Genomic DNA, 10745 nt, shown 5'->3' on the forward strand with positions numbered 1-10745 from the left:
AGTTCATTGCTGCATAATGTGCCCAGATCACTGTTAATAGACTCTTCTGTTACTCAGAGGCTTTTAATATACCAGTGGTGTGAGGAATGAAATTTCACTGAAATATTGCTATGGTATTAAATGGTACTCATAAGCAATTCACACAGGATGTGGCATATACTTCTTATGGCATGAGTCCAGTGAGTCTAGAGCAGTGTATGAATGCACAGCTCTTACTGATTTAGGATTTATGTTAGTCTGTCTGATTACTTTATTGTTTGGGTTGCAAGGGAAGCCTGTGGAAACACAGTCCTAGCATTATTGTTTTGTAAAGATTAGGTTATCCTGCTACCTTAATTATGTGATCATAAACTACTTTTCAGGTTCAGACGCGTAGGATGTGAATCTCTGTTAGACTCTACAAAAACAATACTTAAAAAAATTTATTTGAAGTGTGCCTTCTCAGCTCTCATTCTCCCAGTCCCGTGGTTCCCTTCACTTCTTTTCTCCCTGCCTCCCAGCGCCCCATTCCTGTCTCAAATCTTCAGCTGTCTTAGTTATTTTATTTTCAGCTGTTACTGGGTTATCAGTATGTTAGGAGCTGAAGGTCTCTGTTCTTGAAGAGTTGTACTGGAGGGTTGTATTGGACTCCTCTGGTATGCTCAGAGATGCGTATAGTGCTGTGTGGGAGGGAAGAGGTGTGTAACTGTGTTCCATCTAACATTCAGAAGGCTGGGAAACTGCTTTAACTGTATTGTGTATTTTCATGTTTTTGCTCTTGAGATCTGAGCATCGTTCTCTGGGTGATCTTAAGGATTTTTCCTTTCTCTGCTAAGGCACAGTGACAGAGTTTTCTGTGCATTCTCTCTGATTTTAAAACAAACATTTTCACACTACTGTTAAATTAGCGGTCAGTAATTATTGGCTTTACTTCTCTCTTACTGTGCACTTTGCAAGCCCAAAATAAAGATAATGGAGGTGGGAGGAGGAAGCAGCACAGGATGCTGCATCAGGTGGGTAGCTATTGGATTGCACACAGCTGCAAAAGTTCTGAGAGGTCTGTATGCTCACTGAGAGTTCATTGTATGCCAAATTTGTGACCTGATTTGCTGTGATGTTTATATCTTTGTCTGTAGAATTGTCCCCAAATGTATCTCTTCTCTCTATTCAGAAAATTCTTTTTGTTATTTCTGTAGCACTGATTTAATTTCTGGAGAAGAAATACTACAGGAAAGAAAGGAAGGCAGGCAGCAGGCGAGAAAGAGTCTTGCTTGTAAGGGTAATACGTGTGTGTGCATGCAAATACATATACCGTGGACATCAGAAACACAGAGATCTAATTTAGTCTTATCCTAATACATAGTGTCTTCACGTTGGTTGCGTTGGATTCTCCTTCTAAATAATATTTCTGTTAACTGAAATTGATCACCTTTTACAGAAAGTACTACATCTTCTATTTTTTGTAATGCAAAAGTACCTGGCAATGGGCAGTCTGAAAATGTTGTGTTAGCACTGCATGGCCATGAGAAACTTCAACATTAACTTGTAAAATATTATTTTAGGCTACTGATCATCCAAAATTATTATTACTCTAATTTAGGCATTAGTGTTTGTGTAAGAAGTCTAGTTTAATTATGGTACTGGAAAATTGTTTTTATTTTTTTTCTCCTTCACAAAAGGTGATATTTTTCATTATTATTGTTTTTCATTATTATTTCATTTTTTTTCATTATTATTTTTCATTATTAATGTGACAGTGTGGCTGTTCTACCACTTCACCGAATAAATGTTTTTTTTTCCTCATTTTCATTCCAAATAAGTAATATGCTTTGTCCATTTTTTTTTCATACTGTTTTAAAATTTGATAGGAAGTACTTATCACAGTTATGTTTTTTTTTCTCAAATATTATATTTTTAACTAAAGCTACAGAGCCTCATTTAGATTCCAAGAATCTTTTAGCACAAGCAGAAAAATGACTTGCTTGAAAACCATGGGGAATTATGCATATTGAATATTATTATAACCAGATTTATAGTGTGTATGTAGACTAAATTAGACATATAATTAATCCAACACAGTTAAATGTTTTTTTTTAATCTTTTTTGGTGAATAACCTTGTACTCCTCCAAAAATGTTTTTAACACACTGGATTTAAAAGATCATAATGTTTTCAGCACATTGTTTCACAGCCTGTTACAGGCCAGTTATTTATTAAAGACAAACATCTGCAGAAGTTCTATGTACTGTAGAGAAGTAGAAGAGTACTTATACACCTGATGTTGGATGCAAAGTGTAAGAACAGATTTATGGCTTTTTTTTTTCACATCAGCTGGAAGCTTTGTAGAACATTGTCACACAATGTGAAACAGGTACTGTGTACTTCAGCTGAGTATTTACCAATGATTCTTGAAGATACTACATTATTTCTCTTAAATGGAAGAAATAATTCTTCAGAAAGAAATATTAGATTGAATGATGAGAAGAATAAACTGAGTATTAAAAGTATGATTAGAGAAGGAAAATGCATTTTAGATTGCATGTTGGATTTGGGCGATTTCTGAGATCCTTCTGGATCTTTATTCCAGCTTTTTTTTTTCTGGACTGAATTTGTGTACCTCTGTAATTAACATGCACACCTCCCATCAAGTAGAAATGGTTACTTAAGCCAAATTATATTGAGAATTAGCAGTGACTGTCTGCAAGTCTAAGAGTGTGAGAGTTTTTCAGTTTTGCATTTGGGTTCCTCTAGATGAAAGGCCAATGTGCTAATCTGGAAATCATACATATATGCAATTTAAGTGACATTGTAATGGTGTCATTAAATGGATACCTTTTATAAATATCTGGAGACACACAAAGCATTCATGTATGAAGCATCTCTTTATAAGGATAGTTTGAAAAACAGTCATTTAAAGATAGATAAACACCAACCATGCCCTCTTTGTTGTTTGTGCAGTATAAAAAGACGAAGAGCAACATCCTGCAATGATTTGAAAATCTATGAGAAATATGAGAAATAGGCTGCATTTTATTTGGGGAGACCTGGAATTCCTGCTTCCTCTTGATAATATTAAAAACTTTGTGAAACTATTTTTACAGGTGTCTACTTAGAATCATAGAATCCTTAGAGTTGGAAGGGACCTCTGAGGGCCATCTAGTCCAACTTCCCTGCAATGAACAGGGACACCACAGCTACATCAGGCTGCCCAGGGCATTATCCAGCCTTGTCTTGAAAGTCTCCAGGGAAACTTCTTGCCTCAGAAACTTGTTTGATGGAGTATACAAATATTGTGTTAGCTGTGAATGGATAAACTGCCTAGAATTGATTCATCTTTCTTACTGTGCTTGCAGATTTCAAGTTATCTACTCATGGTCAAGGTTGATGTGACTGTAGAGATTGTTTGTGGATGACAGGGAAGAAGGAGGGAAGCAGACTTGCGTTTTCATTTTGTGGAAGTGGTCTGGTTAGGTCCAGGAAATGTTTGGGAAAGAGCTACTGACAGGACTTCCTTAGGAGGAAGGTAATGCAGGACTTCTTTCCTCCCTAAGGAAGATTTTAGCTAAAATAATCTTGATCCAGTACTCTACTTTACTCTCTATACTCAGTCATCTAAAGATGGATTCTGGTATAGCAATCATATACCAGTTGACCAGTCACACTAAATGCTTCTAAAAACATGAAACCAATATCATTTCCTACCATTTTTATTGTGCATCAAAATGATCTCACAGCATATAAATAAAATTAACTGTATGGAGGTGGGGGGAGTGACACTTTTTTGTTCTGTCCTGTGTTGTTCCACACACTCTATAAGCAGTCTAATTTTATATAATATTTTGAATACAAAACTGTCAATTATCTTGAAACTTAAAATGTATAGCACTATGTTGCATAGTTGCCATGAAAGGTAGTGGGGAAGGGTGCATGTGTGTGTACGAGAGTGAGGAATGACTGTGCAGAGCTTTTTAGAAAGTCTTTTAAAAGCTCAGTAGCTTAATGTACTCGGTCATTACTTGTTCCTTGTATAGTTTGACAAGGTTTAGTGCACAATTAATGTTGCACTCCATCTTCCTTCTCTCTTCAGTTCTTGAACAGATCTTTGATATATTTTCTAGTTTCCTCTTGCCTTCTTTGAACATCTAACAACCTTCATAGAGTAAGCAAGGAAATTGGCTGTGTTTAGTGCCCTACTCTGCTCAAATCCTTTTCTGCTGGCAGAAATCCTTTGGGGGAAAAAAATAAAAATTTTTCATCAATTTAAAAAATTGCTTGGCCATTTTCTAGCTGTAGTACTTTAGTCTCCTCTTGAATAAATTAGGCTTCAGGAAGTCAGAACTAAACCTGCAGACTGTGTTATTGAGCCTTTAAGTATATCAACAGCACTGCTAAATAGTTATTTCAACTTGTAGTAAGAAAAGAAGCCTTACTTCTTATGCTACGTTGCTTTATATGAAGGGCGAAACTGGTGCTGGTGATAGCCCTGTGTTAAAAATCAAATTTCACATACTTACATGCCTTTTGTGTGAGACTTGTAGTATGCTATGATACATAAGCAAATGCATGAAAAATTAGAAGATTTTATTTACTTTTGATAAAATGGAGATCTACGAATATGTACAAAGAAAATGTATCACCTTTCATTAAGGAATTACTCAGATCCAAGCCCCTTCATCATTTGCATGGTGTTGCTTTTTAACCAATATAAATCTATTGTAATACTGATGATTTTATCTTGGCTCCAATCCGTCTTAATCTCCAACACTTAGTATTGTATTCCAAAATCTTCTTTTTCATAGTTGCACTTAATAAGTTGCTTTCAATGTTTTATTTATGATTACATATTTCAAGGCAACTTGTTTTCCATAGCTTAAAGTTGTTGCATGAGAAGAGATTTATTCTGGTACAGTACAGTGCATAATGGGTGCCTAAGGAACAGCACAAAGCAAGGCAAGTCAAACTTTTCAAGAATACATATCCAGCTTCTTGAGCCAGATTTTCTAAGCTTTTTTTTTGTTTGTTTGTTTGTTTGCTTAAGAAGTGGATGTTTTGCTGGACCTGGGGCTCTGAATCCATGAAGGCTTAGAGAGTTGAGGTGTGTTACTCCTCATTTACATTCTGTCTAGTAACATATTTCATCTCTCTCTGTCAGGTCACAATCTCTAGCAGATCTTGGACTGCTGACTTGTAGCTCTACAAATACATCTGCTTGGACATCATAAATAACTTGGGGAATCATCTGTGGTGCCTGTCTTTCCCCTGTGTAGTGTTAGTTTCATATACCTTTTCCTTTTGTCACCACTAAAATTCTTATTAAAACCTGAGAAGCATTCAGCTGACCTCTGTGCTCTTCCTTTATTTCCTACTAGAATCCTCTTTCTCTAATGCTGAGCATACTGTGCTTTCTTTTCAGTCTTTTTCATCATCCTTGTTACACGTTGCATTGTTTCCACCTCCAACCTTTACCCTAACATAACATCATACTTTCTTCTTAGACCACTTACTCTGCTTTTTTTGAACCAGTTAATTCCCTTCTCCAAGAGATTAGCAATTGAACAGTAGCTGGACTGAGTATCAGTTGGAGCCCTTTGCTTGTCTTGTCAGCCAGGCATAGCAACATCTCAAATTATCCATGAGCTGCATATACAAACTCGAGATGTTTTTCTTCATGTGGTCATACAGATTTCTGACTCTTGTTGGGTTGATGTCTGACACCAAACTTTTGAATATCCCATTTGATAAGATTTTTAGAAAGATTGTAACACAAACTACAGACACATTTATGATGATAGGAATATTCCTTGTGAATGATGAAGAATAAAAACAGCTAGACAGTCCAGAAAACCTCTGGATCTAGGTTACCCCAGGAAGAGATGACAAATTTATAGGCGGATTCGCAGTTTTCTTGTATGAGTGAAGAATGTTCCATCTTTACACCTCATTTTCCTTTCAGAACAAATGGTTAGAGGTAAATATTACCAAAGTACATTGAATTTATGAAATGATTAGTCTCTGTTTCTACATCATCCACTTAAAACGATCTTTCTGTTCCACTCATTTTAGTGACTCTTTTGTATTAGACAGCTATTAAGTTGTTACCTATAATTACAAGGCCTAAATTCCATGCCCAGGTGCTCCCTGTCTTGTCTGTGTTCCTGTAGTAGCTTGGGTTAGTTGACAAAATTGGTGTTATTTAGAGACTTAGTCTTTCTCTGCTTCATCGAGAGGTCTGTTCTGCTGAGAAATCAGCAACATAGGATGAAAACCCTTGTAGAAACAATAGGTACTTCTTTTTATAGCTTCTATCTCTTCAGAAACACATAGTGCAGCCAGAACGTGGCAGTAACAGATTTTCTTTCTCTTGTGCTGGAACACAGCATTCTATTTATCTCTGACAAGTGAAGGATATGTTAGACAAACTGCACTATTAAATACAGAAAGCCTCTTTTAAATAATGTTAATGCTTTGACACGAATAGGGACAGGCTATTCAAACATAAGACTGATAAATTTCTGCCCTTAGCTTTGTAGTGCACAGAAAACAAAACCCATGATTATATTTTAGCGGCTATATACTAAAATCCTTTCTCCTTTGATCTTCATACATGACTTCTTTGGAAAATGTTGTAGTTTGTAGATAACTTCTATCATGTTTCTAGTTTGGGGAATAATGCACACTGGTGTACTGAGAACCATATTCATTTTCTGCTCATTTACTATTTCTAAGACTTTTTTTTAAAAAAATGAATTACTGAAGTTCCTCCTTCAGGTCAGATTATTTGAATCCTGTAGTATGATTTTCCATCACTTTTTCTAAGTAATAGAATCACAAAATGGCTTACACTGAAAGAAACCTTAAATATCATCTAGTTCCAACCCCATTTGCCATCCTCTAAATCAGACACTAGATCAGGTTGCCCAGGGTCCCATCCAACCTGGTCTTGAACACCTCCAGGAATGTGGCATCTACAACTTCTCTGGGCAATCTGTTCCAGCACCTCACCACACTCTTATTTCCTCCTTATATCTAATCTATGTCTCCTTTCTTTCAGTTTTAAACCATTCTCCTTGTCCTGTCACTATCAGACTGTGTAAAAAGTCTGTCTCGCTCCTGATTATAAGCTCTCTTGAGGTACTAGAAGGCTGCAGTGAGGTCTCCCTGGAGCTGTCTTTTCTCCAGACTGAACAAGCCTAGTTCTATGATCCCTTCTTCCTAAGAGAAGTGCTCTAGCCCTCTGATAATCTTCATGGCTCTTCTCTAGACTTGCTTCAGCAGTTTCACACTTTTTGTTTTGGGGTTCCCAGATCTGGATGCAGTACTCTGAATCTCAGACCTCAAAAGCGCAGAGTAGATGGGGACAAGCACCTCCCTCACCCTCCTGGCCACCTCTCTTTTGATGGAGCCCAGAACACAGTGGCCTTCTTAGCTGCGAGTGCATGCTGCTAGCTAATGTAATGATTTTCATCCATGAGGCCCTTTTCCACAGGGCTCCTCTTAGTGAGCTCTTCTCCCAGTCCATACATATATCTGGGATTGCCATAGCTCAAGTGCAAGACCTTGCACTTGGCCTTGTTGAACCTCATTAGATTCATGTGGGCCTACTTCTCAAGCTTGTCAGGTCCCTTTGGGTGGTATCCCTTCCTTCTGTGGTATCAACTTGATCACTATTTACTGATGGTGCACTTGATCCCACGATTTATATTACTGATAAAGAAGGTGACTGGCACCTGTCTGAAGACGGACTCCTGGGGGCATCTCATCACTGGCCTTCACCTAGATGTAGAGCCATTGGCCACAGCCTTAGCTGTCACCATCAAATCAAGTATTTATCCATCAAATAGTTCACCCTTCATCTAACTGTTCTTGTAGTATTTCTTTTCATCTCATTGGGTATTTGTCCATCAGCATATCATAATTGTATTCTAAGATTTGTTATTGTAAAGTAACAGTAAAATTATTTATTTTACTTTATTTATTTATTTTATATTATATAGAATTACTATAATATATATAAAGTTAAGACTTAGGAGGCAGTGTGGAAGGAAATGACTGAAGATGTTAAATAGCACAAGTTTACTAATAGGACTCATAAGCTGTTCATCTCCACTTGTCTAACCTATTTCATTAGCACTAAATTAAGTTTTAATGAAGAAAAATATGCTTGAAAGTACACTCTTATTAACCTCTATGCAATAATCAGGTCCAGTATGAATATTGCTCTTTAAATTGACCCATAGAGCTTTTCAACATTTGTGATGAAGGACTTGATTTCCAGGGAAAAATATAAAACTCATAGCCACTAGCAAGATGAATTTTGTGCCTTGCTAGTTAGTTTAGCACTTATCTATGTGTTTTGTGAGAAATGTTGGTAGCTCCCAAGGAAGATAACATGGCATAGAACATGTACATTTGGCCTAAATAACTTAATCTTTGTATTGTGAACTGTGTTGTTTGGACATAACTCAACCATGTAAAGGAGCATGGGGATTTTGACACTCAGATATAGTGTTGCATAAGTATAGGAGACCATAGCTTGCTTACAAATGTATGTGTTCTAAGGCTAGATTATGTCATGTTCTCCATTGAATATTAAAATTACTTCCCCTTGGTTAGAGAATTCTGCTCAAGTTTCACTGTACTGCCTTCATCATTTACTTGTGTAGATCACTCCAAAAGTAATGCCTCCTATTTATTTCCATGGAAACTAAAACAGATAGGAAGTGCTCAATAACACCATTTAATAGAGCAAGTTCTCAGCTACAAAACACTCTTTTTCAGCATAGTCATCACCATTAGATATGTATTTTCATCAGTGACAAGCAAGAGCCTGCATGCCACAGTCATAAAAATCTACACCAGTAGAGGTGACCCTCAGTTGCCTCAGCTGAAATGTATCACTCACCAGTTCACTGCACTCACATCCACTGTTTGGTCTCCATAAACATTCAGCAAGCGTTGGCGAATGTCAGTGGGTGCCATTTATTCCACATGGAACAATTCAGTGACGCACCTTTGTTTCATCAGCACTTCTGTGTCTGGCGCCATTTTGTCAGACTGCCCCTCTGCTGCCATCTGTCACATGGCAACAAAGTGTAACATAATACTGGTGGGAAAGTTCAACCTCTACTGCCATACTACCAACATTTACCTCTCAGATCGTGGGCCAACATAATAAAACAGGAGACATTGCTTTTGGAGTGGCCCTCATATATTTTTAGTGGATAAGATGTAAAACTCCTTAATCAAGATCTACGTATCTACACACTGAGCTAAAATAGCCAGGGATTCATATGTACTGCTCACTGAGATTGAAAAGTGATCTACATTTTATTAGCTGATTGCAAATAAGTGGTACATAGAAGACAGGAGCAAGGAAACTTTCGCCTTTCTCATGGCTACGAGTGTTTTCACGAGCTTCTGTGTTAGATGCTAATGTACACATTTAGCATTGCTCAATAATGTAATGCTATTCCATGGAATTTTATTACTTAATTATTATTATTTTTGTCCATGTTGTTTAAATTCCCTCTCAACTTCCTAGTTATTCATATGCACTTTACAGGTTGTACCTGAAATGCTTTTTTAGCTGCTTTCTTTGGGGTATCCATAGTGTGAAAACCTGATAATTTGAGACTTGTTATTTAAATAAATTGTCCTATACGCCTTGCCCACTTCCCATACAAATTTGTGCAATTTTTTAGGGCTTTATTACATTTTTTTTTAAATAGATTCCTTGGCATTTGCTCCTCTTGATTTATTGTGGTGATGGCTGATGGTTTCACTTTCAATGTTCAATCTGTATGTTATTTATTACTGCAGTTCCTATTTAAAGTATGATGAACTTTACAATGTAATTTTTGGTATTTAATGATCTAATTATAGTAACTGAGCAAAGCACCTTCCAACTACAGTTGCATATTTAAGAATATCACTTGTTTGTTCTAAAATTAGTTGTACTGTGAGTTAATTGTCCCAAGTGTGGAAGCTGCTTTCCCTAGACCTTCCCTTTTGATCAATTCTTTATAGAAATCTCAAATATTTTGTAGCTTTTATTGCTATTTATAACTGTTTTTGCTTCTGAAGAAGTGTATGTATAAACTTCAGGATTAAATAATGATATTATTATTCTGACTTTCTTGTTGTCTTTCAAACCTTGTTACTCTTCAGTTTTACTGATGTTGTCTTTGAGATGATTGCAAGTCAGCATTGTCCTCATTCTGCTATTTTTTCTAACATCATAATGTAATTGTCATAACCTTTGTTTGAAAGAACTTTGCTGGTATATTTCTGTACATAGCTTATTATAATTTGGAGATCTGCATAATTTAACCTTCTTTTTTTTTTTATAATACAACATATTTACAGATCTAAAGCAGTAGTCATGAGGAAGTATAAGTGCTTTACAAATCTTAATGAGTTCAATCTGTTACTCTGCTGTACAGAAACAGATTTAATTTCCCATGCACCATATACTACAAGGAAACTGAAGGACTAATGATGGCTTGCTGAAACTCAGATGAAAAATGAATATTTTAAAACTTAGTATTGCCTACAGGAAATCTCAAATATTTTTTGTTACTTTACCGCATCAGTACTTAAAAGGTTATGTGTTTGGTGGTGGTGTCCTAATTAATTAATTAATACCTCTAATAGAGTATTCAACAGAATAGTTGTTCAGTAGATCTTGGAAAAATGTCACGTGTTTTATATTGTGATAGGAAAACCAGGCAATTTTCCTGGACTACTCTTCCTTTCTTGGCACAGTGG

General features: G+C 36.3%; 1 protein-coding gene across 8 annotated transcripts in view; it reads left to right on the plus strand.

The window, feature by feature from the left end:
* Window positions 1–10745, plus strand: part of GRB14 (growth factor receptor bound protein 14) — a 68175-nt gene that overhangs the window by 23510 nt on the left and 33920 nt on the right. The gene's annotated exons all lie outside the window — the stretch shown is intronic.

The sequence above is a fragment of the Gallus gallus genome, chromosome 7, assembly GCF_016699485.2.
Source record: "Gallus gallus isolate bGalGal1 chromosome 7, bGalGal1.mat.broiler.GRCg7b, whole genome shotgun sequence".
NCBI lineage: Eukaryota > Metazoa > Chordata > Aves > Galliformes > Phasianidae > Gallus > Gallus gallus.